The 26,727-nt window shown below is 39.7% G+C and overlaps 1 long non-coding RNA gene across 1 annotated transcript in view; it reads left to right on the top strand.

Annotated features, from left to right (window-relative positions):
- Positions 1–1,779: 1,779 nt before the first annotated feature.
- LOC131981743 (uncharacterized) overlaps positions 1,780–26,727 on the top strand; it is a 76,802-nt gene continuing 51,854 nt past the window's right edge. Inside the window, exon 1 of the long non-coding RNA XR_009395325.1 lies at positions 1,780–2,192. This is a non-coding gene — a long non-coding RNA (uncharacterized LOC131981743). The remainder of the gene's footprint in view (positions 2,193–26,727) is intronic.

Here is a 26,727-nt window from a genome sequence, read left to right as displayed (position 1 = left end):
ATCAGTTCCTTCATGTCCATGACTTCCTTTTCATGTTTTAAGTCCTTTCCATAATTTGGATTTGCTATAGCAGGTACAAAACTCACTCATTTTGTTTGTGATTGGTCACACACTTATATCTGTGAGAATCTGTGTTTCTGTAACACAGAAGGCTGCTGATTATTAAGTGGGGTGCTACTGTAAGTAGCAGAGTTCTAATCTCTTTTGACTGTCCTGTCAGTCCAGTCACATAAAGCTGCAAGCGTGTCTGTCTGCAGGCCCGAACATCCTGCAAAGAGACAGTCTTTACGCTGCTTAAAACGAGTATGCCTGTCTGTCTAGACGTTGTTATGTTTCCAGAGATGCTGGGAGGTTGTCGTTAGCCTTTTCCGTCAGGTTGACAAGGGTAACTGCTGTTTTTCTCTGCTGTTTCAACATGAATCCTGGTTTTAAAGCTGAAAGGGGAACTTGCTTTATTCAAAGCCAGACACAGAGAAGAAAGAAGGGATTCTTTGGGAGAAAAGGCACAACTAAAGAGGATGCAGAGACAAGGAGACTGATCAGAGAAAGAAAGGAAGAAAAAAAGAGAAGATGAAGAGGATTTTAGTATGCTCCTCCTGTGCTTTGTAAATGTCCCTGCTTCTTTATCAGATGTGAAAATGTCTTAGTTCATGCAATTCTCTCTCTCTCTCTCTGTATTCTTTCTCTGACAATCTTACAAGCCTTTCTTCCTATCTCCAGATCTCCATTCTCTCTCTCCCTCTCTCTCTCTAATTCTTGAGGCAGTCAAAGCAAAACAGACAGCATGCTCCGAGAACAACACAGAGCGCACTGTCAGTGAAAGTGAGCCTCCATATTTCACCTCATCTTTCTCATTATTTTTCTTTCTGCTTCTTGTTTCTCTTTTTCTATTCCAATGGCACCCTTGGTTTTTTTGGGGGTACTTTTTTGGAAGGGTAACTTACTGCAGGAGCGTCCATATTTACATTTATATATTGCTCCTCTCCTCTCCTCTCCTCTCCTCTCCTCTCCTCTCCTCTCCTCTCCTCTCCTCTCCTCTCCTCTCCTCTCCTCTCCTCTCCTCTCCTCTCCTCTCCTCTCCTGAGGATCCTCTGCAGTGTCAGGGTGTGATATATCGTTCCCCTGGGCATTCAGGGAGGCAGGTAGCCTGTTAAGGCTGTAGGCTCTCAGGGCTGTTGATATACTGATAGCCTGAGGGGATCTGCGGTGTTCCTCTCTTCAGTGTGTGTTTGTCTGCGTGTGCATGCATGTGAACATAGCAGGCTATAAAGTTCTGGGCAAGCAATTTAAAACACACTCATTAGCATTCAAATGACTTACAGTAATGTATTTGCATGCAGTACACATGCAATCTGTGCAAAGCAGAAATAGGTAACATGCACACTGCTTGTGTGTCTCTTTGCTTCCTATTCTTGTGTCACACACACAGAGTCATGCATATGGGTATGGATGACTCATTAACTCAGCCATGGCCATGCATCGCTGATTGAATTGATACCGATAGATGGAGCAGGAGGGAAAACAACCTTTCCTATACTCTCCCTTGCCATTCTTACTCCCCCGCTCCCACACACACACACACACCTCTCTCCCTCTCCTACTCTCTCTCTCTCCCTATCTCTCTCTCTCTCCCTCCCTCTCTTCCTCTCTCACACTGCCTCAGCATCTCGGAGCCACCGGCAGCATTAACAGTTAGGGAAGAGACTCTGTTTTCACTCACAGCACACAGAGTGGAGCCAGCACTGACGGGCAAAACACACAAAAACGCACACACACACACATGCACAGGGAGAAAACGAGAGGTGGACGAAGGCTCCAGCTGTAGCATGTCCACTGGCTGCAGTCAGACATGTAGGAGGAGGAGGTGCTCTGCTCGTCGTTCCATGTCCGCTTCAGTCCTCTAAGCACCTCCCATCCCCCCCTGAACGCTCGCTCCCTGGCTCTGCGGTTGCTGAGGGGCTGGCTGGAATGACCCGGGAGAGCGGGAGACACAAGGAGATGCGCTAGACAGGGCTGCCGGCTGGGAGGACTCTCTGATCCTTGATCCCTCCTCTTCTCCAGGCTGACACATACAAGGCAGACCTCTGATCTGCCCCACAGATGCATGCCCATATAGGAGGGCATGGCTGTGTAGACAGAGGGTCTTCATCAAGCACAGCCACAGAGAGGAGGACCACCACAGAGACACGCAGGTAAGAGGCAGCACAGCTCAGGATTTTCTGCTGGATTTCCACTTAAATTGATCTGCGTAGATGTGAGGGAATCAGCTATGTGTATCGTCTGAGATGTAGATTACTTCCTTTGATTCTCATCTGTGTTTGTTAATTGGTTTGATTATTTGCAAAGGGTTTGCTGTGTGTATTTTGTTTGCTCATGCTTGCTGTGCTGCTGTGCAGCATTGTCATTGATTAGAAGGGAGATGGGTCTGTGGAGCGCTGTGGCAGCATGATAATGGAATATGTCTCCTGGAGGACATGGACCGATATCCATCAGACATCTGGGGAATGTCAGTGGGAATGAAGAGGGTACAACAGGGAGTTAGCAGGAGAGGAGAAAAGAAGAAAATAGGGAAAGACCGAGGGAGAGAGGGTGAAAGTCCATGGCATTTCATATGATTTATGTGAGTGCCATGTCCTGTGGGCTCCTGCTGTTTTTGAGGGGTGACCATTTGCCTTTGCATTTCCTTAGTGCTTCATAAATTCATCTCACATTCCACATTTGGCCAGTTTTTCAATTAAAGTCGAAAGGCTGTATTTCACGGTGTGTCAGGGTAACTCTGGGTGCTCATGTTGAAAAAATGCCACGGAGGAGTTTGAAGAAAGGGGGTTTACTGTAGCCAGGAGACCCCATGAGTGTGAGTGTGGTGATATGGTAAGAAAGGCAGGGTGGAAGTTTGGGCAGAAGCCTGCATAATTAGACTGAACAGTTGCACACTGAGACACATGTAGAAGCTCATAAAGACTCACTGACAATCACAAAGATGTTGAGACTTTGCTGTTGCTGGCAGAAAAGTGAAAAGGTCAGTTTTAAACCTCGGCCAACAGAAGATTTCTCCCCTCAACCTTCCACTAATACTCTCAAGTCTCATTACATGACTCTAAAATTGTTATAGTGCATTTCTTCTTCTGTGGATGTCAATGACTGGGGCAGCAGCAGCCCCAAAGTGCATTTCAGTGATTGGCCCAGGGTGGATGTGCTTATTCAGAGGTGCCTCTGGCTGAGAGAGATGAGCTGTCCAGTGCCGTTGCATGGAGCATACATCACAGAACGCAGGGCCGTGCACCCAGGAGGAATCAACAGAAGCAAAGCCATTACTTAGATGACCAGGCTTCTCTGATCTCATCATGTGGCTGTGCAAGTTATAGAGACACTGGACAGGGGCAGACAGAGGGAACGAGACAGGTAGAGTAGCATGGCAGCCCAGCAGTCAGACAGGGAGAGAGCACTCTCTTCAATGCCATGATTAATTCCAGAGGCGGCACATTCAGCATATGCCAAAAAATATCAATATTTTCCATTATACGGTGTGTTTCAGAGTTGATGGCGCCTGATTTAGAGGTTGATTTTAAAAGCCATTCTGCAACATCTATCCAGATGCCACTCAGCCCCGACACTGGTTAGGCTGGCGTTTGATGGAGTGGATGTCTGAGGTTGATTGGGTGTTCTTTTGCAGGAAATGCATGTGGAGGCTGATGGTGGGAGTTTTTTTTATGGCAGTAAATATACACACAGACATCATTGGAGTAAAAGTTATCAGATGACTTTTGCTTCAGAAATACATTATTCTGAGTTGTCTTAATGTATAAAATATGATCAAAAGCACATTACAGCCCTGAAATAATTTCTGTGATCTTGCTGAACATTGTACTTTCATACACAGCTGCTATTTTATCTTCTCTGTCAACTTCTGCTTAGTCATTAGAGAGAACAGAACAGACCCAAGGTTGTATGGTAGAAAAAATGAATACAACTTGTGGTGCAGCGTTTGCACAAGTGCACAAACACATACCAAACTCTCGTAATACGGCTCAGTGAGACATCCTGAATAATAAAAGACTAACACAGAGGAATACCAAGCCTGGACATGGCTTTAAAATAATCTAATCAGTATCAAAGTAGTGAGGTCTGATGCACATGTAAGGAGAGGCAGTTGGAACAGGCTGGCAGCTCTGCAGAGGCACATTAAAGCACATTATAAAAAACAGACCTGGCACTCGATAAAAACCTACAGATCACACCAATTACAGTGGAGCGCATTCAAATGAGGGGAAACAACTTGCATTATTTCAGTCGCGCAAACACTTTACGCTGGTAGTTAAGCATGAGTGGATGGCTCTGTTGCAAGACACTCTGAGATACGCATGAATGCACACACTCACACCAACTGCTTTCCCCTGCTGGAGAGGATTACAAATTGAAGCACAAGTCTGCATCTTCAGTCTTGTTTGGCTAAATGATTGTGTCCCGCTTCTATATCTCTGCAGGATCTAAAAACATGATGTTGAGTCTAAGCATAGGGTGTGTTTTTTAGATATAATATCATTATTATTATCAAAAAGACCAAAAATAAATTAGATCTGTTTAGATAAGATCCTTTTGTGCAACCACAGCTAGCTAATGCCTCTTCGCCCATTGACCTCCATTGTTGCATTTGGGTGAAATCTATTTACTGTAGTAATAATAATGAGTAAGGTAAAATGGAACGACATCCTTGTGCTCGCTTTATGACATTTGCACAGTAGAGTTGTGCATCAGACATTTAAAAAACAACAACAATGCAGCCATCAAGTCATGTCAAGATCAACTGCACTGGCTTTGTTTATCAGAATCAAGGAATGTGTCAATCAGTGCAATAGGCTATTTCATGTGTTCAGAGCAACTACAGGCTGTGTGTGTGATGTATGGTGTGGTCTGCTGGATCCCATCTGCGTCAATGGACATGTTGTGTGTTCAGAGATGGTCTTCTGCATACCTTGATTTGAGTTACCGTTGCCTTTCTATCATCTCCAACCAGATTGGCCATTCTCCTCTGACCTCTGGCATCAACAAGAGAACTGGCGCTCACTGGATATTTTCTTTTTCGGATCATTCTCTGTAAACCCTGGAAATGGTTGTGCCTGAAAATCCCAGTAGATCAGCACACTCACTCAAACCAACATGTCTGGCACCAACAACAATTCCACATTCAAAGTAATTAGTTAAATCACCTTTAATCTTTAAGCAACAAACCATATTTCTTCAGCAGACAACCAAAATGGGATGCCCCCGCTCTCCATGAGGTCGTGGTAGAACCATATGGAGATCAGGCTACGTCACAGATAGTGACACCATGACATCTGACCAATCAGTATAATAATAATGTAATAGTAATAGTAATAATAATAATACCTCAATTGACCTTGATTTGAAACAAACATTAACATTTTGAAAAAAGTCACAAAAGTAAAAGTCATGTAATATACTCTAATCACACTTGGTTGGGTTTTTCAAGTATTTCAATGAGTGCCCTATAAAGGGCTAATCCCCATTCTGATGCTCTTCACCATGTCTACGGGCCTAAATGCATCGAGTTGCTGCCATGTTATTGGCTAATTAGGTATTTGCGTTAATGAGCAGTTGAACAAGTGTACTTAACAAACTGGTCAGCGAGTGTATGTGTATGTATGGAAAATGTGTAATCCATGAGAGCTTTTTGTAAATCCTTTATTGTATTAAGCCAGTGTGGGCAAAACGCTGGTAATATTTTTTAAAACACTGCAGCTGAATAAGACGGAGTATGATCTAAGGGAATAATTTATGAAAACACAGGACTATATGACTCCAACACTCCTACATGACAGGCTGCTTTTTGTCAACTCTGACAAGCAAAGGCTGAATCCTAACACTGATCCTACTATTTAGTTACCATGGAAACCTTTTGTATTGCTAAAGAATAGACAGAAAGAAACAGTCATTACGAACAGATAGATAAAGAGGACATCTCACACGAGTAAAACGAGTAGCCACTCAGAAACTATAGAACAAACCTCTCTACCTCTTTCTCTGACTTGCCTGCTCACTCACTCTTGTGGTCACCCCTGACAACCAGCTGTTTCTGCTGCTGTATCTGGGGCCAAATCTTGCCAAGCCAGAGGCCTGGCCTGAGAAGCACATGAGGAGAAGAAAAAAACAAAGCAAAACAAAAAACAACCACAGTAATAAACTGGCAGTGTTACTGGGGCGATAAATATCTGAGTAACAACATGCATATTAATTGGTCTTTTGTGCCAGCGCATATCTGAGAATCACGCTAGTGCTCCGCAGAAGAGCAATGCAGTGTGAAGTCATTACTTAACTTGGCCAGGATCCCAAACTATCAACTGGGGAAAAGAAAACACTTGCAGCAAATGCAAAAACAAAACCATACTCTGAGGACTGGATTGTAGGATATGTGCATGCTAGGATCATCTTTCTGAATACCCAGAACAATTTCCTGTGTACACTCTGTAGTCATACCAATGGGATGTGTGTTGGTCAGTCCAACAAGTAATGAACAGGTTACCACGAACCTCCGGTACGTACATTCATGTCCTCCTAAGCATGTATTAGATTATCCTGATCCCCAAATGTTTCATCTAGTGCCACCATGAGGTATTTTTGTAAAAAAAAAAAAACACTGGTTAAAGCAAACTATAATCAGCTGTACTTGAGATTAGTGCTAATAAGATAATAGTAGCATTATTAAGATGCTTTACTAAGATGGTAAACATGTTAGCTTCTAAATACTAGCATGTTAGGATTGTTGTGCTGTGCATGTTAGCATGCTAATGTTAGTATTTAGCTCCGTACAGCCCCACATAGGATAACTATAGGCTCATAACTGCGTTCAGGTACTTCTGAGACATAAAATATGATCCAGATGGAGTCCAGTTTGAGTAACAGATCCATGAGTGTGAAGGTTCATCAGATTCTAAAACAGTACACAACAGCTTCTGATAAAGGATTTTTCAACTCAGAGTTATCCTATTGTCACATTTTCGGTTAAACTTAAAAATATATGCTACAAAATGTTCGGCTAATGCACCTGAATGCATGTGATTGGTTGGTCATCGATTGACTAGATGACGTAGTCGTTCGGTAAAAGGTTTAAAGGTTCAAGGTTCAGATTTTTTCCCAGAGCCCTCTAAGTTTTACCTTGACGGCAGCTGGATTCTCCTAATACCATGAGATCACAGGAGACTCACAGGATCACAAGAACACATGAAAATCCACCTTGTCAGGCTTCAAGTAATGCGTTTAGCCTCTTATCTTCCTGTGGGGAGCTACGGCAGCTTCTCGTGGTTAAGGTGTGTGTGATGACACAAAGAGACAACTGTTCAAAATAAAAATAGTGGCTCATAAAGAGTTTACCATAGATGCTGCAATAGGATCAGTTTAATCAGACCTGGAGAATAGCAGTGAAGGATTTTCTCCTCAGAAAAGATGTTTTGCTCTTTATCTGGCATCATATGGTTTGTTTATCTGATTGGTGCAATGATTGACGATGATAGATAGTTCTTACAATCAACTGCCAAGTATTTTTTGAAACTGCCTGCCATTTTCCAAACAGTTTCCAATGACAGATTCTCAGTGTGTGCAACAAACCATCTGGTACATCAGGTTACTCTAAGTAGGCTTCCTGCTGCACTGCCGGACTTTCAGATGGATGAGGGAGCTTTGGTCCTTCTATAGATATTGTTGCCTCTCGTGGAAATAGTTGAATAGATTAACATAAACACAAATGGAAAAAATCTTTCTCCATCTTTAAAGCTCCTGGGCTAAAAACGGAGACTTCGTGTCCATAGTGGAGCAGCAGCCACAGCTGAAAATGCTCCGGGTCATGCAGCATTTTGGATATGTGTGCAGTCTTTGGGGAGAAGACTCACATTGTCTCTCACACACACACACACACACACAGAAATAATTATAATCTTGCGCATATGCACATAAATATGTATGCCTTACATGCAAACACACGCAAGTAAAAGCACAATCATTACTGCTAGGATCTTGTTGATGACTTTTTTGTTGTTTCATAGGGTACAAACACAGCCAAGAGCAATAAAGCTAATTACATTATTAACTGTGGTTCCATGTTCCCTAGTCTGTCATAGTGGCACACCAAAGGCTGCTTCAAAATATCCGTAGCATTTCGTGGTTTGGCATCACTATACTCCCCTCTAGTCCACCTGAGAGTGAGTGTCGGTACCAGTCTTTCTGCAGCCAAGTAGAAAACAGATGACTGCAGTGGTTTCTGCGGGTTCAGCCAGCACCCCGACTCTCTTTCTTCTGAGAATATTATCCTATTAGGTTTGCTTTTCAGCACTTTTCATTTGTCAACAGCCAAAAACACGAGGCTTTTTAATGTGCCTATAGATTTGTGTGGCATAACAAAAACTCCATTTTGCAGGTGAGGACAGTTTTAGAAAAATAGCCAGGGGGTGAAGCTGTACACGGAGAGACAGAGAAGTGGTGCTACTGCAGGAGACATGAGGAGATCAGTGAGGTAGACTGAACTCAAGAGCCATCAGCAGTCTCTCTCGTAGTCCACACTCCATGTCCACACGTGTGGAAATCCAGAATGAACTAAATCTTTCAGTACAGTACGTCTTTCACTAAAGGAATGGGAAACGTATTTGAAAACAGATAGATATATTTACTTAATATTTCAAAAGAATTTAATGGATTTCTCTTACTCTCTTCCACTCTCCATCACCCCAATGCCCCGTCTCTCCTTCTCTGGTCCTGTTGTCTTGTTTCTTCTTCTATGTCCAAATCTGGTTCACATGCAGTGCTGAAATTGCTCATGGACATGGCACAAAATATTAATCTCAGCACCTTTAATGGTTACACTGTTTTACTAATTTCAGTATTAACTGGAGCTATAATCACTGGTTATGTTATGTTAGTTTTCCTATGAAAAGTAATTCACTGGAATTAGCAGCTATTCCACTAAATTTTGTCAGTTGATGAAGCATCATAATGTTATCAGTCACCTGTCAGCAGGATGGGACAGGTGATGGATGGCCAAAATTAATGCAGGACAAGATGCATGGAATTCTGTATACATGCATGCCTGAAACTGTGTATGCACAAGACAGAAATGTGCACACACAGTTTTTAAAGTTAGATTTATAAAGCTGCACATACGCCTAATTGGCGTATGTGCAGCTTTATAAATCTCAATCTCTGTGGCCTTATGTCCACACCCACAGTTCGCTATGAATGTAAACAGTGTCGTAACACACGTTTGTGGCTTTTTGTAGCATCTGTACCATTCATTCATCATGTTTCTGCAAACCATCATCATGTTAAAATCTCAATCATCATTATTATTGAATGCAGAAAAATGATCCACGATTCATTCATATCCCTCATGTTGAAAACTGACTTAAAGTTCTTCATAATTCTGGATCAAATGAACTGATCAAATGTAAATAAAAACAATGAGAAATCTTAAATTATTTAAAATGTTCAGAAGTTCTGAAATGCACCTCTGATTTACATTTTACTAAACGCTGTGCAGCCTGATAAATGATAATCAGTGAAGTTGGCAAACAACCTGAAAATAATATATTTTTGCTACAACTGATATTCAATTGGGATCTTACCAGCAGTTTAAACTGTGCACACACCTCACCATGAATTCTTCCTTCATAAATACGTTTTTTTATTGCATACACATCGTTTATGCATTTGACTTTTCAGCCAAGACACCGATATATGTTAGTAGTGTTTTTAATCTTGTTATTTTTTACCTTAAGCAAGTGTTTTTGGTGCCTAAACCTTACCCTTTTACAACAATAACAGCATGTTTAAAACAGCTAAAAAAAACATTCATCATCACGTATCTGAAAAGTGTTGAAAACAGGAACTGTAACGTCATATTTCATAAAGATATCATACGAATCAAGCTGCAAAAGTTTTCAGAAGAAATCATATAAACTCCTTAATGAGAATACATTGTTGTACAACATTTGTTTGCTTACACCCCTCTTGTTATGATGGAGCTTTTTTCCTTTTATAGATGAGAATTTAGTCCAAGCTCTTGGACCCATAAAATCCACTGACTATATTTGTAAATCCTTCAGTTCATGTTGGGGAGACACAAAAAAGCAACAGCACAATTGGAGATCTTATCTAAGCCTTAGGATTAACAACAAAATGGTAATCTTTTAGCACTTCTGTCTTTGTAATTATCAACATCTTCTCCATTATCCAGTGTCCATTATATATCCAGGACAATTTGGACAGAGAAGCGGCCCATCTGTCCTCAGATAATAAGCAGAAAATGAAAAGAGTCTGATCAAGATAAAAAAGAAGCAATATATTCCTTGAGTCTGATGCAAGTCAGAGAAACAGACTGAGACAGGAAATAGACGCACATTAGGATGTGGAGTTTGAGATGATTGATGATCTTTATTTTTCCCTCTGCAGAGGAGAAAACAATCTCCTAGAAGAGTTGGAAAGTAGACTTTGACAGCAGATACCAACTATTTTGAAATGAGGTTTAAATAATAATATGAATGCATGAATAGCTTTTCTCTGTCGTGCATACAGTGGAACACACTCACAACAACAATCATGCCTCACGCGGCTCAAGATTCGAGACGCCTCTTCTGATCATACTTTAATTATCTCACAGGTGGCAGCTCTGAGGACACAATCACTAATAATGAGGGAATAATCGGCGAATGTGGGCCATTTCCTAACAAGCTGTCAGAAACTGAAATGCTTCGCTCTTAAACCAGATATAGCTCTGTGAAGTGGAACCACCACATCAGCAGAGAGTGCAGCTCGTTCAGCTTCCTCTACATCACAGCCTTCAGTGGCCCCGCTGCTTGACTCACAACGCATCACTTTTAATACATTTTTATAAAGTCTGGAATAAAACAAAAGCTTTTCTGTCTGGTTTTGATGCTTTGAGTTGCTCATAAGATAGAGATGTGTGCTCAGAAGATCAAACAGATACAGTATCTGTTATAAAAACAGCAAAGAGCAGGGAGACGAGCAGAGGAGTTTCATCAGATAGTGTTCTAAATTTAACAATACAACCCCTTGCTTGTGCTCTAAACTGAACCATTTATGTACAGAAGCACCTCATAGTGTGTAAACAACAGCCCAATCTTATTTTTCAAACTATTTTTCATTGTTTGAACATTTCATTGATTTTAGCCCAGAACAATTGAGCAAGGTTTCTCACCTTGTTATTCACCGAACTGTAACAATAACAAACTTAATGTAACTGTGGTGTTACAAAATGGAGGGCAGAGCAACTGTGTGGACTCATGCTGCTCCTCACAGTCTCCTTCTCTACTTTGCAGAAATGATTGGAGTATTATTCTACACAGTGATTTCCCATCATGATTACCATACAAATGTGTGGCAATCAGTAAAGTCAAGAAGCATCGAGAAAGAAACAAATACCACTCATGTGTTCAGTGTTCAGGTGGGCTGCGTACAGGGGGATGATAAGAAAAAGAATTAATCAAAGGAGCAAAATCAATTTTATAAATAGCTTAAAGGAAGTTAGCACATGATTCTGCATTGTATTTCACTTGATTAATGGGAGCTTAAGTGTGCTGCATTATGGCTCCCAGTATGAGGATTATTCAGCAACGCTGGAGCCAGACTCAAGATTTAAGATGAATTCTTTTCAATTTCATCTTTTTTTTAATAGTAATTGTTTTACACTGAAAACCAGGGGGTAATTGGGTGTGGCCTATGGGTCTCTAGTCCCAAATGTTTTGTCAAAAGCCCCCAAAACTTTAGCGTCTCTCTGATTGGAGCGTCAAATATGAGGCAAAAGCTTGATTTCTGCACTGTAAAAAAAGATAAGCAATAGCTACTCAATAAAATTGAGGCAACAGATTGCACGCAATATTATTTATTGAATCTAACTACGTTACAAGTTGAGTTAATAACAACTTAACAGGAAGTGCCTGTCAATTAAAAACAGACTAATTCTATTGTGTTGGATTCATTAAAAATTCTCTTGATTTAGAATTACATACATATGAAGATTATATTTAATGTGTCAAAATAAGTAGATTCTATCTCAAACATTTTTATATTAAAGTTACTTAAACAGCTGCCTTAAAATCAAGGACGCATTTATATATAATACATTTTATCAAATATATTAAGTAAAATGAAATGACTACAGAATAATTTATTACAGTGTGGGGAAGTATCGCCATCCGTACTACCACAACTATTGTGCTATTCCCTAAAAAAAAAAAATCCAGCATAACAGAGTATGTGTTCTTCTGTTGTCCTGTAATGAATTCACTCTGACTTGACATTGTTGGAAATCCTTGTTTTGCAAAAGCAGCACAGATTACCATAGAACACAATGGACATTGACATTGTGCATACAATAATGGAAATCGGTTAAGCATGGCATGGCATTATGGGATGGATAAACTCCTGCAAACTTAACTCTAGGATAGTAAAAAATATTTGTATTAGATTAGTAATTAAACCAAATTCCTAGAGTACCTACATGTGTTACCTTAAGATAGTATGTTGTAACATCAATCAATTTCTGGCTCTTCCGAGTAGCAGGCGTGAAAATGAGTCATCTTCAGCATTTGTTGTGTTCTGCTTTCAGAATGACGAAGACAGCTGGAGAACTAAAAGACACAAAATATCATGTAGGCTCAACAGGATGATTTTTTTTCTTTGTGATTATCATGTTTTTTCCCAAATGATGTTCAGATTTTCAGCATTCTATTGTCTCAAATGGTTTCAGAAAGAGTGCAAACAGGAAAAAAATCTCCAGAAACCTGGGAGAAAATAACCCTGGACCTCCTTAGATTTTGGCTTAATGCCGAATGCTTACAACATCTGGCTCAGCCTTTGCTGAAAAACACTATGTTTGATCCCGACAAACAGCACTGTGCTATACCTATATACTGGAATATTAACTCTATAGCTGAAAAAAATAGTTCACTAATTGAATATAGTGTGTGTATATATAATTAGCTTATTCTAAGTGATATTTACTCAATTGAAAACTGTGCAAAAATGGCAAATTTAAATTATCTGAAGTTAACGCGCCAACTTTTTGGGAATTTTATATTTTATCACTATATTCTAATATTTTATTGCCAAAAAGAGTAATAAATACAAAGAGAAAATAATGGCCAGATCAATCTATAATGACATTTCTGTTCTTTGTACTGAAATGAACTGATAAACAGCATCACAGGGTAAATTAATAGATATAACACACAGTAAAACACACTAGAAACACACTAATATTGACATCTGATATAGATTACATGGTGAATTTTTTTACTCAGCTGTCCCCAGTTTGGCATTGCCACTTTCATAAAATGTCATGAAAAATAAAACAAATTGCAACTTAATCTATAATAACTAGATTTACTCTAATATCGCTTTAATTAGTTTCAGAGTGAAATAAATAAAACAGGATTCCTAGAGCACCTGGCTCGCTCTGTATTGTGTCCTGATGAAACAGTTCTACTCATTGTAAGTGCCATACAATAAGATGAGCAATAAGCATTTAAATGAGTGCCTTCAGCATTTTAAGTGCACTACTGACTAAATATTAATTCTAAACTTAAATAAATAAAACATTCAGGATTATCGCTGTAAACAGAGAACTTCTTTGATGAATTTTGTCTGCTGCTGTCACACAACACTGTTTTCTCAAAAGAAAGCAGCTAATGAGAGGGAAAACTGAGAAAATCTCTCCTGGTACATGTGATTTGTTGGAATAAATAAGTCTGAGGTTTCATCTCCATCGTCTGCTACAGTCTTACTGTGGAGATTTGGGAAGGGATCTGATGTTCTTTGATGTGCGTGCTGCTGCTCCCTCCCTGAAGCAGTGCAAACCAAAGATAAAACCTTTCCTTTTAATGCAGGGCTTCACTTCAAAGGTGTTAGAAGAATGAAACACTTTGACATAAAGTCAGTGTTTACAGGAGTGTGTTCATTTGTAACATCATTGCCCAAAAAACTTGAGTAAACTGACTTTGTGTTGAATAATAATTTAAAAAAAATGTAACTTAAGAAAAGACACAGATTTGGATAAATATTCAAACTTGTCAGGTCTAAGAACAAAGACTGTATAAAACATGGACATAATTCTCCATGACATCCCCTATAGGATCCTGAAAAGCTGATGTGAAGCTCAGTGTTGTCGTCATCTGGGCCTCTGAACTCACAGCTCGTCCAAAAATGGGCAAAGATGTGGAGCTTGTTTAGCTGACTCAGGCCACAAGACGGTGACAGCAGCCTGTCAATCAAAGTGCCCATGCCTTTAATTATGCATAACTCTAAGCCTTAATATTACTAAATTTAAAAAAAAACATGTTTATTTCTGCAGTAAAATTGGGAATTTTAACATGGCAGTCTATGGGGATTGACTCGCTTTTGGAGCCAGCTTCCAGTGGCCAATCAAAGAACTACAGTTTTTTGGCTTGGCTTTATTTTTTAGCCACAGCACTTTGGCAAAGTTTTGGATTGTGAAACTATTCCAGCACACAATGCCAAAGGTCATGTAAGAGCAAAAAATCTACATGAAAGATACTGTGCAAATGATCCATTTTATACATGATTTACAGAATTAAAGAGTGCAATATAACAAAATTAGCCATCCTATGTGACTTAAAACATTCAGTCCCACATCTGTGCATCTGTGCACATCTGCAAATTCACACATACACTAAAGCCACACACATACACACAAGTGTTTATGTTAAAATACCTATATGTCAGTACATGTGCTATGTCAGGGTCATATTTAAGAAAATATTAAGATGTACATGCATTAAATGTGGAATAAAATACAACCCTGCCTTATATACACACACAGCTACTACTACATGATGCTACACACACACACACACACACACACACACACACACACACACAGTTGGCATGTTCAGTCACATGTGCACTGCGGAGCCAGGCAGGAGCAATTTCTGTATATGGGGAAAATCTTGTTTTTTTAATGTTCTTTAAAATGTTCTTTAAAAGGTTCTTTTAACTGGTAAGTAATATACGGCATGTACAGCATTTTAACAGACTCGTGAGTGTCTTGTGAGCACAGCAGTCTTTTGTCTGTAATTGCAAAGTCTCTGACTGACTGGCAAGTTATTTTATTACATCATCCCCCTTTGTCCATATTTTTTATTTGTCTGTCGGCTGCTGAATAAAAATAAAATGCAATAATCTTTCAAACACAAGTATCTAAATACTTTGCCACATGTATCAGCTGCATAATAATATACAGTAAATATAGTAGGTTACGTTGCAGAGCAGATGAGTGGATACAACATTCTGCTAACTTAGTCAAGACAGATGGCATGATTCCCCCGCAGATAAAGATGTTTTCTTTCATGAAGCCCAGCTAGATTCTGCTGTCAACACAACATATCTATGTACAAACACAAGCTAAGACTTGGACAAAAAGCTTAGATTTGCAGCTGAACGCAACCATGTCACATTCAGTTTGAATCAGACTGATCGCTTGTGTAACCGAATTGTTTTGAAAACCACACAGAGAGGGTTTATATTCATCCGCAGACTGTTTAGGGGGTTGTAGCTTTCAGCCCACAGGTCTGTTAGCATGCTCACTACACGCTGTGTGTGAGTGTGTGCATGTGCAATGAGTATGCACAGCTCGAGCAGCCCACAAGGAGTTATTACTGTAAGATAGATTCTTCCCAACCCCCACTCATGCACGTACACATGCACACACATACGCACACACAGACAAACTTCCACAAAAATTGATTGTGTGGGGATACATTCATTCTCTTCAGAGAAGCCTTATTTAAATTTTTAATGGATTCAGACTCTTTGAGGAAAATAGAGAAGTGGCTCCACTGAATGCTTAAAACCCTCCACCCATCCCACCTCTAAATTTGAACAACCCTGAGGGAAGGATGCAACCCAATATGAACATTTAATGTAATTGGACACGCTAAATGCGGTATTATGCAGAACATGTCCTCACGTAAATAGCACTCTGCCATGCATGAATGACTGATTTAGTTTGAAACCCCAGTGTTCTCTTCATCTCTTCTCTCAAAACTTTGAGCACGGTATCATTTACAGAACCACATGCATGCCAGGTATTGCACGGCATATAAAGTGGCGTGTGTGTGTCTATAAAATAATAATACAATATTAAATGTGTGCAGAAAATTCTAAATCCTATTTATGTATCATTAAATTGCTACTTATTTTAATGGGATTCATTATTGATCACCACAGGTTCACTTAAGAAAAAAAACCCGGATACAGTTAGAGTCCTATCAGATTTAGTACTGCTTACTTATTTGTTTAATTTTAGTTATTACTAAGTAGTGAAGTAGAGTGGGAAGCTGTAGAAAAATCAATATGAATCATCACTAGCAGAACAGAGTTTAACAAGCACGGTTTTGTGTGCAATGCAGCATTGACACAGACTGATAACCTGGCATGAGAAGCTTATTGTCAACCATTTTATAGTCACAAGGATTTATTATGAAACAAGGGAAATCAATGTTTTTCTTCAATTTGAATATAATACTAGGAGTCATTTTACTAGCAGAGTAATAAAAAAAACAAAAAAACATCTCCCAATATGTGAACATAGTGCATGAATGAACAAACTAAGCAGTTCCCCAAAACCTAATTTCACATAGTCCGATGGTTTCTAAGTGTTTTACTAAAGCTTAGCAACCCGTTTTGTTATTATATTTATGACTGAAAAATGTATTTAAGATTCAGTTTCGCTCATTTTCCATTTTTTATATTTTGACACCTACAACTCGTCGTGTGCTTATATGAATGTTGAAACAGATGAGGTCATCAGGGGGTAAATAAGACATGATGAAGTGCACTTCAGGGTGCCTTCTTACTGGAAAAATTGTGGCAAAGTGCCCTTTCAGAAAACATTGTGGTGCAGGTGCCTTTTTTTGACATGAACAAACAGGCTGTTAAGTTGTTCTTTAACAAATAAACTCTGGTGATTTGCTGATTCCTCAGAATGTCTTTTTAATACTACTGAACGCTGAACTTTTTTTGGCAACCAAAATGTTCCAATAAACTTTCATGAACTGAAAACACACTGTGAAAGGGTCAAAGTTCTGACATGAAAACACACAGTGCACCGTGGAATCTTGTGAATCACAATCTTTTTTATATTAAATGGGACCAACATTTACATAATGAACCTCATGCTGTACTGACGAAGACTTAAAACTAGCAATTTGGACCATAAACCCATTAGGAAAATGTTTACTGAGGGAATAAATCAAATCAGAAGTAAGGTTATTTTCCCATAAACTTCTACACGTTCTGACTTATGACTTGTTTGAGGCACTTTCACATTGCTCTTTGGTTTACACCCCTAAACGTGTTCTTGATAGCCTTTTCTGCACACTGCTTCAAAGCACTACTAGTGGTCAAACATCTTATGTTAATACAAGACATAAATTATGGTAATGTGTAGTATGAACCCCATCTGTAATCCCAGCCCTAAACCTAACCACAAGCCCAGAAATGTCACACAAATAAGTGAAGGCGTTCAAAAAAACTATCCTCACTTTGTACTTTTTTTTTCTTATCCTTCAATTGTTGAGAGAAGATTTGGCCTCACATACACACACACAAACACACAAGATACAGAATGAGTCATGCAGGAATTAGGGTCATTCTCCTTTGATATCTTCTCCCTCCTGACATTAGCAGATGGTAACAGCATAGCTGGATGTCTTTCAGCTTGATATTTAAAAACAGAATCGCCATTGATCTTGTCCAGAAATTTTACGGCCTCTTACTGATAACGGTTTGCACAGCCGAGGGCCACTGCTGAGATGAAGCTCTTGTCTGATTAATTAATGGTCTGCAGGTAATGTGGGCGACCCGGTCTCCAGCAGCAGTGGAGTAGATTCTCTGGAGAAGGATCAGCCTGTAATGAAGGGCACTTAGACCACCTGCCAGGAGACTGAAGCCGTGATTAAAAGTCACCATCAGTTTCGTCTGACTGAAACAGACTGCATCACACGTGTGTGTGTGCTACTGAAACGTTGTACTGCTGCAAAAACGCAGTTCTGAATTTTTATTCAAACGGAGCGCAAATAGAAGAAACTGCAGACATGCAGCAAAAGACATGTTTGCTTCTAATCTCAGTGTTGATGATGAAGTATCTTTCTTTGAGGAGCAACAGTGATAAATTGTGCTTTGCCCAGCATATTCTCATTCAGCAACTGTCTCAAAGGTGAAAAGTCTGGATTCAGACAAATCCTTTGCTAATGGCCTGTCATTTCTCTTGAGAATACAGTAAACACTGGCTCTGTAAATTATATTTCAGAGTGCATGTCTTCACAACAAATATGCTGACAATACACAGCACAACAAATATAGAACATGAATAATGCACTTACTAATGAAAGGGAAAAGACAAAATAAGACAATATTCATGCATAAGCCTGTTGGGATATGCACATATCAAGGAATGATTTGAATGAGTAAACTGTAATCAGTTTTCAGAGTTTGCTGAAGAAACACACAGAAGGATGCTCCGTCTAATTTTGGCTAAAGCAGTTTTCATCCAGTAGTGGTGTACAATCACAGCTGCTGATCTGCAGGATTCTGTCTTTTTTCCAGGAAACACAATGGGATTAATTATGAATTCTGCCAGGAAATTAAGCCAAAAAGAGTCTATGTGAGTGGCAGTAGCATTCCATACTGTTTTGCTATATCCCTTTTTTTAAAGGATTACAAACGGGAATTATTCATGAATATGCCTTCAATCCAGACTACTGAAGGTGAAAAATGCCTTTGGCCTAGCGTTTGTAACTAAGCTTCTCCACACTGAACATGCTGCAGTCTGATAAATATAGTACAGCTTCCTGACATATAAAGTGTCAGCTTTAGTTTGTCACAGTCTGTAGTTCAGTCACCATCTGATTAAATTGTTTTTATGTGTTTATCGCCTCCGCGAGCTAACTTAGAAGAAGAATATGTTGATTCACCCCAGCTTGAATGTGAGTTGTTGTGTGTCTGTTGGCAGGATCTGTTGGAAACCTGACAATTACACAATTTGGATGACATTCCATAAACAGATAGCTAACAAAACCTAACAACATAGTTATTTAATTAAATATAACCACATAGTTTTGACACTTAAATCTAAAGAAACTGAAAGTGAAACCTAACAAAACAGCAACAACGCATTTCGGGACTGTTAGACAAACTAAATATGGATTTTACATAACTTGGGATGCTGTGAAAAATGAAATAAAAATAGAATGCATGATTTGCAAATTCTTTGCAACCTATTCAGTTGGCAATAGCAAAATAGACAAGATATCTAATGTACAAACTGTGAAAGTTTGTTTTTTTACTCTAATACTGATTTGGATGCATTCTTTTTCTACTTATGTTTTCCACAATGTCCCAGGTATCTTGGATTCAGGGAGTTTCAGGCCCCTTCTAACTCAAGATAGATAACAAGATATAATGGCCATTTAATGGGCTGATAACATCAAAACGGATGTTAATGACCTTTAAAACAGCAGCGGTCCATTTAATTGAGCTGTTCTCAAGCTTTCCGTTAATATGTTCTTCAACATTTCCATGACAACTGAAAAAATTCTGCCCCTATAGAGTGACCGACAGCTCCACAACAGCTACTGTACAGCTTGCAGTAAATTGCTTTGTCAATTGGCCATAAAATATAATTCACCACCAGGGAGGCTCCTGTGGTTTGGAGAATGCTTCACCATTGGTGGTTTACATTCTACCTAAAGTGCTAATTCCCTCCTACACAGTTACTGTACATGTGAGTTATAATTTTGGCCTTTTCCATCTGTCAGCCTCAACAGATTATGCATGAATGTTCGTGAAACCCTTATGAAAGATTTAAAGAACTATCATGGCTCCCTAGCGGCTCTCATGCCATCAAACTATTACATGCTCAGGATGAGTCAGAGGATGAATTCTTACACATAACGTTAGTGGTGATGATGGTGATGTTATTTTTGATGACTGGGCTGGATGATGACGGTTGGACATACTCCAGATTTTGCTGTACATTGTCTTATGTGAGCCTGTGTGGTGGGTATTAGTGTATGTTTGACGTATTTTTATCTATATTTTATGTTCAAGCCTGCTTATGTTCTTTATTTCTTTTGGCTAAATGACAAGTTTCTCCTTGAAGATGATACACTGGTTAGTGATGGTGCTAGGGGAGATGTGAAATCAGACACATAATTTCTAATTTAGAGAAAAACATCCTCGCAAGTCTCTCAAATCTCTGTGTAATGGTGAGAGGGTAGCTCGGTTAATGAACACTGCCTAAATATAGCTCTGACTGCCCATCTGCTGTTGTGTTATTATGGATAGTAGATATCTAAAATGGGTTTAAACAGACATATTTCATGTCTCAGTTCAGAAGCGGTCTTAAAACAAGTGAACATGTGAAACAAGCTGATGATGGAGCATGACAGAATGTGTTCATATCTGGTCCATGATGTGGAACTGGCATATCTTGTTAATTGCACAATGCTGGCAGATTTGTATGCAATCTACAGGAATGCAAGCCATTATTCTACATTTCCATCATTCTCATCTTGTATTCACATGATGCTTTCAGAATGCTCAGATGTAAAAATGTGCCTCTCTATCCAGCCTGGTTGGCGGCAGCTGATGACTTCATACATCTTTTTTGGCATTGTGAGGCTCCAACAGAACATGTGGCTAGTCTCTCTTTTGCCAAACGTCTCACTGGGCAAAGGTGCTGCTCCCAGCTAAAGGCTGTAATCTTTCTCACACCTGGCTAGTGTGGCCGAGGCCAATAACTGCCTGCCTCTCAGGCTCATCAGTCTGGCAGACAGTAAATCAGCCCAGGCCCCTGCAGGAGCCCTGGAGCTGAGCTGCGCGTCAGACAGCACTTTATACCTAATACCTTCCTGCAGGCTTGCCCCTCTGTCGAAGATTTGCTTGCTTTGTGAGCACACTTGTGGATAAGGACGTGGGTATATTCTCAAAATTGCTAATTTTTTTTTCCACAGCTGCTTTGCAAAAAGTCTAAACCATCATTGTGATCATTTATGATGCAGGAGCAGATAACAAGCATACCTTCCATCCAGAGGGAACACTTTGAGCTTTCTGAAAAGGCTGCATGATTACTTTGAATGCAGCTCCTCTGGTAGTCTTCTGACAGAGCATTAGGGAGAAACTGACATACATTCCTTGTGTTTCTGCCAGTGCTGGATTCTGATGTGTATTTGTTATCTGTGTGTGCCAAAGCTTGCATGTGTGTGAGTGTGTGTTAAGTGCTTTCTGAGCTGGATGCAGGATCCTGTTATGACAAAAGCTTACGGCTTCAGACAGGCAGATGTTCCTCTTCAGATATCGATCTCAGCACAGAACATGGCTGTGAGAACAAAGCCGTCTCCTGTGATTATGCTCCCTCTACAGTCTGAACCTGGGGAATACTTTGTGCGCGGTACAGTCAAGACCCAGCTGATTGGAGTCACACAGAGATAAATGATTAATGCATTTATGACAGTTTCTATTTTTATCTCCACCACAGTGGCTGTTTGAAGTTGGTGAAAGAGAGAAAAAAAATTATGAGCCGACTAACCAACTTATTTGCCTTGTTTTTGCTGTGAGTTTCGAAGCCCACTGAGATAAGGTAGTGGGGGATACAGCAGCTGGCAGTAAAGGTTGTTTTTGAAAAGCTGAAACTTCAGAGCTACATTTAATCTCCACCTTCCTACCTAAATCATCCCCAGCAGCTGGGAGAGGAGGACCTGAGCAGGTGATTACCAAAGGCAAGGGCAAGGATGAGACTGCACGCCACAAAATAGATGAGGCCCAGTTGTCCTCAAATCTGACTGAAGTGACACCAGTTTCAAAAGAGTAAACACACAAACACACACACATTCACACAGAGTTCAGCTTTCATCATTCATTGACTGACAGCTTCAGGGCTTATGTGAGAGAGAGCTGCTTTTCTGATAACTTGAGGGGAAGGGGGTGAGGGCTTCAACATTTTTTTTGGGCTCCAGCTGACGAGCCGGCTGACATGCACACTGTGATGAATGGAGGAGGTAGCCTTAACGTGACTAAGCGCCTAAGGCTTTGGCTCTCGGAGGAGGCCGCAAGGCTAAACTGTGATGGAAATGCACTGAATGGAAATCTCAACGTGGGGAGAAAACCTATTTACTGGAGATTGTACCACATTCCCAAAACTAAGCCATTCCCGCCAAGAAAATGCACTAAACAATGTCTTTGAAACTATAAGTAGTGCTTGTCATACATGCTGGTAAAATAATGTTAATATCTGAAGACACATTAACAATCGAGAGTTGTTCGGTTTTTCAGGAACAGCAATAACCCGAGGCATTTTTAATTACCTAAAGGTCCAGAAACTAAAAAATCCCAATAAACATGTGTATATTTCATTAACAACTCCATTACTAACCATTTCAATCAATATTTGGTGTTCTTTACCTCTCACAGATCATGGTTCAATGAGGATGATTCGCTCTTTTTTCATAAAAAAATGCATGTTAAAACTTTTTTTATGTACATAGGAAAGACCTTCATATAAAATACAATGGTTTTACATGACATGTATTATTATCATTTATTTATTTATTTTAATTTTTTTTAATGAAAAAATACTTTTAACTTTTTTTTTTAGATTTTTAAACTTTGAAATGGGCCCTCCTTCTATGTCGACCCTCAACATAAGAGGAGGGTTAAAAGCTAATACTGTACTCAAGAATATGCAAACTATCTATCATAATAGTTGTGTTTTAATTTAATTACATTAAAAGAAATCTGGAAATTTAATTTACTTTGGCAGAGTTGGACACTCAGTCCTGCCCACGACCATACAGTATAATAAGTCTTCACGGTGAGTTGAGAACAAGTGGGAACTTGGAACTGGAAGTGTTTAGAATGCAGATTGGCCACCCATGCTGCATTCATCTCTACTGACAATTGTAGGATTTCTACCGAGCATACTTGAGGGATAGACTGTAACCTCGAGAGTTGTATTTATTCATTTTTGGAAAAATGATAGTTCTGTGCTTTCAAACTTTGAGCAGACATTACACGTTTGTGAAGAGTATTACAGAAAAGAAGATAGTCTATTTTTCTTGCACACCTATAAATGAATGATGTCCTATATTTATATAATGCTCATTTTTGTATATGATTTCAGTCTTCTTTGTTTTGTTTAGTTTTTCCTGTTTTCAAAACTCTCTATCCAAAATAATTACGCTCTGACTCAGCAAGCTGCGGGCAACGGATTCTGTGGCAAATTGCACCCAAACTCAAAGTTGGGGATAGTTTAACTTTTGGCCAGAGAATATTCAAAGCAGAGACCTGTGACTGCTCCCGGTGAAACCAGCGCTTTCGATAGCATTAGCACAGAATAGGCAGCCATAATTGCTGTTATTGCTGAAATAGATGCAATAATAACCTTTAAAAAAATGTTTGTCGGAGGCAGAGACATTTTTGCATTTCTACCAACTGAGCCATCATTACTTTTTGGCAAGCAGCTGCCTGAATTTTACTTCATCATCTACACTGCAGAAGCATTGATTGACAGGTTTTGTTGTTGACTATGGCACGGTCCCTGATTGACTCACATGATAGGATGGTCTTACCAGGCTGTGGTTGAATGACACTACAGGGTTGACATCGCAGCTTTTTGTCTCTCATTCTGTGCAGTCGGAGTGGGCTCTGCTGGACAACTATGTGGTAACATTGTATCTTTTCCTGCAACATATACTGTAAAAATAAGTTTTCATATCACCGCATATCCGGCAACATTTACACTGATTTATCTGTGAGGGGCAAATATCAGCCAATAAAGTCAGCAGACCGATATATCTGTCGGGCTCCAGGCTACACACTATTTGCTGCATAAAATCATGTTTACTTTAGCTTGTCTGATTTTAGTATTCCTGTGGTGTATGTTTTACAATAGCATACCACCACAACATGCACTTGCAGTACTCTACAGTGTATGCTTACACCTCCCATGTGATGATGTGAAACCACATAATAATCACACAATCTATGTTATTCACACATGAAAGGAATGGACTTCACAATGTCTGTCTTTTGGCCAGTTGTTCCATATGTTAAAGGCAGGAAATCAAACAGCTTTGACAGCTGGAGATTTGCAGTCACAACTGGGACTGTACAGAGGAAAAGGGCAACTTTGACGTATTGATGCAGAGTGGGGGCATGACCTGTTCTGCTGTCACTAATCAATGTTCACCTCAACCTTCAGCATTTCCTGCAGAGAGCAATCCCTTGTGTGCCAATGCAATCTGACAGCTTTTCCACTCTCACTATGTGTGTCAGGATAGGAAATTTGTGACTGCGCTCTCTTCTGTTCAAACGAGAGGTGAGCTTTAGTGGTCCAATGCAGGGGCTTTTTAATGGTCTTGGTTTTATGGCGCCACGTAAAGCATGACGTTAGCGATGCGTGACAAGAATGCTGAGGAGGCAAAAGGATATGGTGCACAGCCACTTCTTCCCCTAATCACAACCCTCATGAGCTCCTCCCAGTTCCTCACTGCAAATTTATGGTTCCTGCTGAATGCAGGCTGAGCTGTTTTGCATATTACCCATCAACCCCTGGATAGTGTGCTATAGATCATGGATTTGTTCAATGGTTTGTAACTGGATGAACTATACAGGTAAAAAGAGGAGAAGACAGAGAAGGTTCAGGCTTTAACTTATCAGGAAACTAATACAGAAGGGTACATTAATTTCAAATTTACATGTTGGGTTCCCTAATATTACAAAACCTGAGCAAAACATCTTTTTGACCACATTGTACTTGTATAAAGCTGTACCTTCATGTTATTAACCTGATCTAATGTTCACTTATAAATATTCAATCCATCTTTCTAACTTAATATTTTGTTGTCAAGGGCATAGGCACCTGATTAAGGGGAAACTTGCGCGTGATAACAGCCAGCCATTAAACACAAACAAACAGAGCTAATCTTCTAATTAAACCACAGTAACATTGCCTGACTCTTAAGTTACGCCACTGCTGCAGACAAAGACAGCCAGAGCAAAGCGAGGATTAGAAGTTATCCTATAGCTTTATCGACAGGCTTCTTTCTTCACTTATCCTAATTGTTCGGCTCTCTCAGTACAAACCGTTTCATTTCAGATGGAGAGCGGCACTCTTTGAGTCATTAAGTCCTCTCAGTGTGTCAGCATATGAAGATCTCTTCAGAGTTATCAGTGAGGATACATCATCTCGTTGAATTGAGAACAATTTCCTGAAATGGAAAGCGAAGGCTTCTCACTCTCATTACAGTGTTGTGACGGTCCTTGTATCGGATCTCATTTACATAACTCTCTCTACATCTACTTACTGTACTCGTTTTATTTTATCTGCCACAAAGTAAAGGTGACCTGGGATTTGTAAATGTTACACAGAGTGCCATGTTACCTTTTTAGTCAAGATTTCTTTTTATTCCAACTCTGACTTTGACTCCAAGTGCTTATCATACTATTATCTGATAGTGTTTTGAGGCATATTATCTGCATTAAGAAATAAAGATATGATAGTAAAAACTGCCTTATACACTACGGTATAGTTTTTAATAAATGACAACACATTTTGGTAAACACTTTTGTTTGAAAGGGGTAAAAGCAAAAGATATGGCCTGGGAGTGTACCAAATTTATTGAGGTAGAGAGCATCTTATATTTCACATATCCTCTGCATATGGCAAAGCACAACTTTATGACCCGCTTCGAAAAATAAAGCCATTAATAAAGCCATCACAACGATTAATCTCTGCAGTGAGAAAAAAATTAAATAACCTCCCCTCTTAACCTCCATTTAGCACAAAGAAAAATTACAAATCCTTCTCATTTTTGCAAACACACACTCATACACATCCCAATAGTTTTTGCACGGCCCCATTTGACAAAGACTGCGGACAACAACAATGCACTTACACAGAGCCTCAGTGAATGCGTCATCGTGTCTATTTTTGTGCAGTGATTTTGTTGTGCTGCATGAGCACTGTCTTTTGTGAGGCTTAAAGATCAAAGTCATCCTTCTAACAATCTCAGAACAGGTTCCAGCTCAGAACTAGTTCTCAATGTTATGCCTTGGTATTTAGAATATAAAATCTATTCAAGCAGAAGTCCTTCCTTTCTGTTGGTTTTCACTGCGCTCAACATTAAAAAAGGTCCTCAGACTGTCTTTCTGTGACCCTCTCTGTGTAATAGCTTTCTCTGGATGACTAGTAGGCTAGATGGCCTTCAGCTCTTCAGTGGGCCAAACCTGTTATGATGCAATGCTTTTACCACTTTCCCTTGAGACTTGACTTTTAAGGGGTTCAAGGCATTGCCCTTTGAAGTATGAAGTTCTAGTTTATGTTACAGCACTACTCAAGTTTACACCGCGGTGCTGTACAGTATGTCAGTAGACTCGTGTTCCCAGTGTGCCGAGGGCCACCTGAAGGTTTCCTAATTTCAAATACATAATTTATAAACTCACGGGGGTTCGTTCAGGTACAGTAGCTGGCTAGACTTACACGGGTTGAACAACCATCAATCATTAGTTCAGAGGGACAATGAAGAGGCTCTACTGATCCATGACTGAGAGGAATCAATGCAAAAATAAAACGCCAACAGTGAATAAGCTCTCACTCCCACATGTACACAATGCTGTTGTTGCAGT

The sequence above is a fragment of the Centropristis striata genome, chromosome 12 (genome assembly GCF_030273125.1).
Source record: "Centropristis striata isolate RG_2023a ecotype Rhode Island chromosome 12, C.striata_1.0, whole genome shotgun sequence".
Taxonomy (NCBI): Eukaryota; Metazoa; Chordata; class Actinopteri; order Perciformes; family Serranidae; genus Centropristis; species Centropristis striata.
The sequence above is the reverse complement of the archived record's forward strand: the minus strand, read 5'-3'. Positions and strand labels throughout refer to the sequence as shown.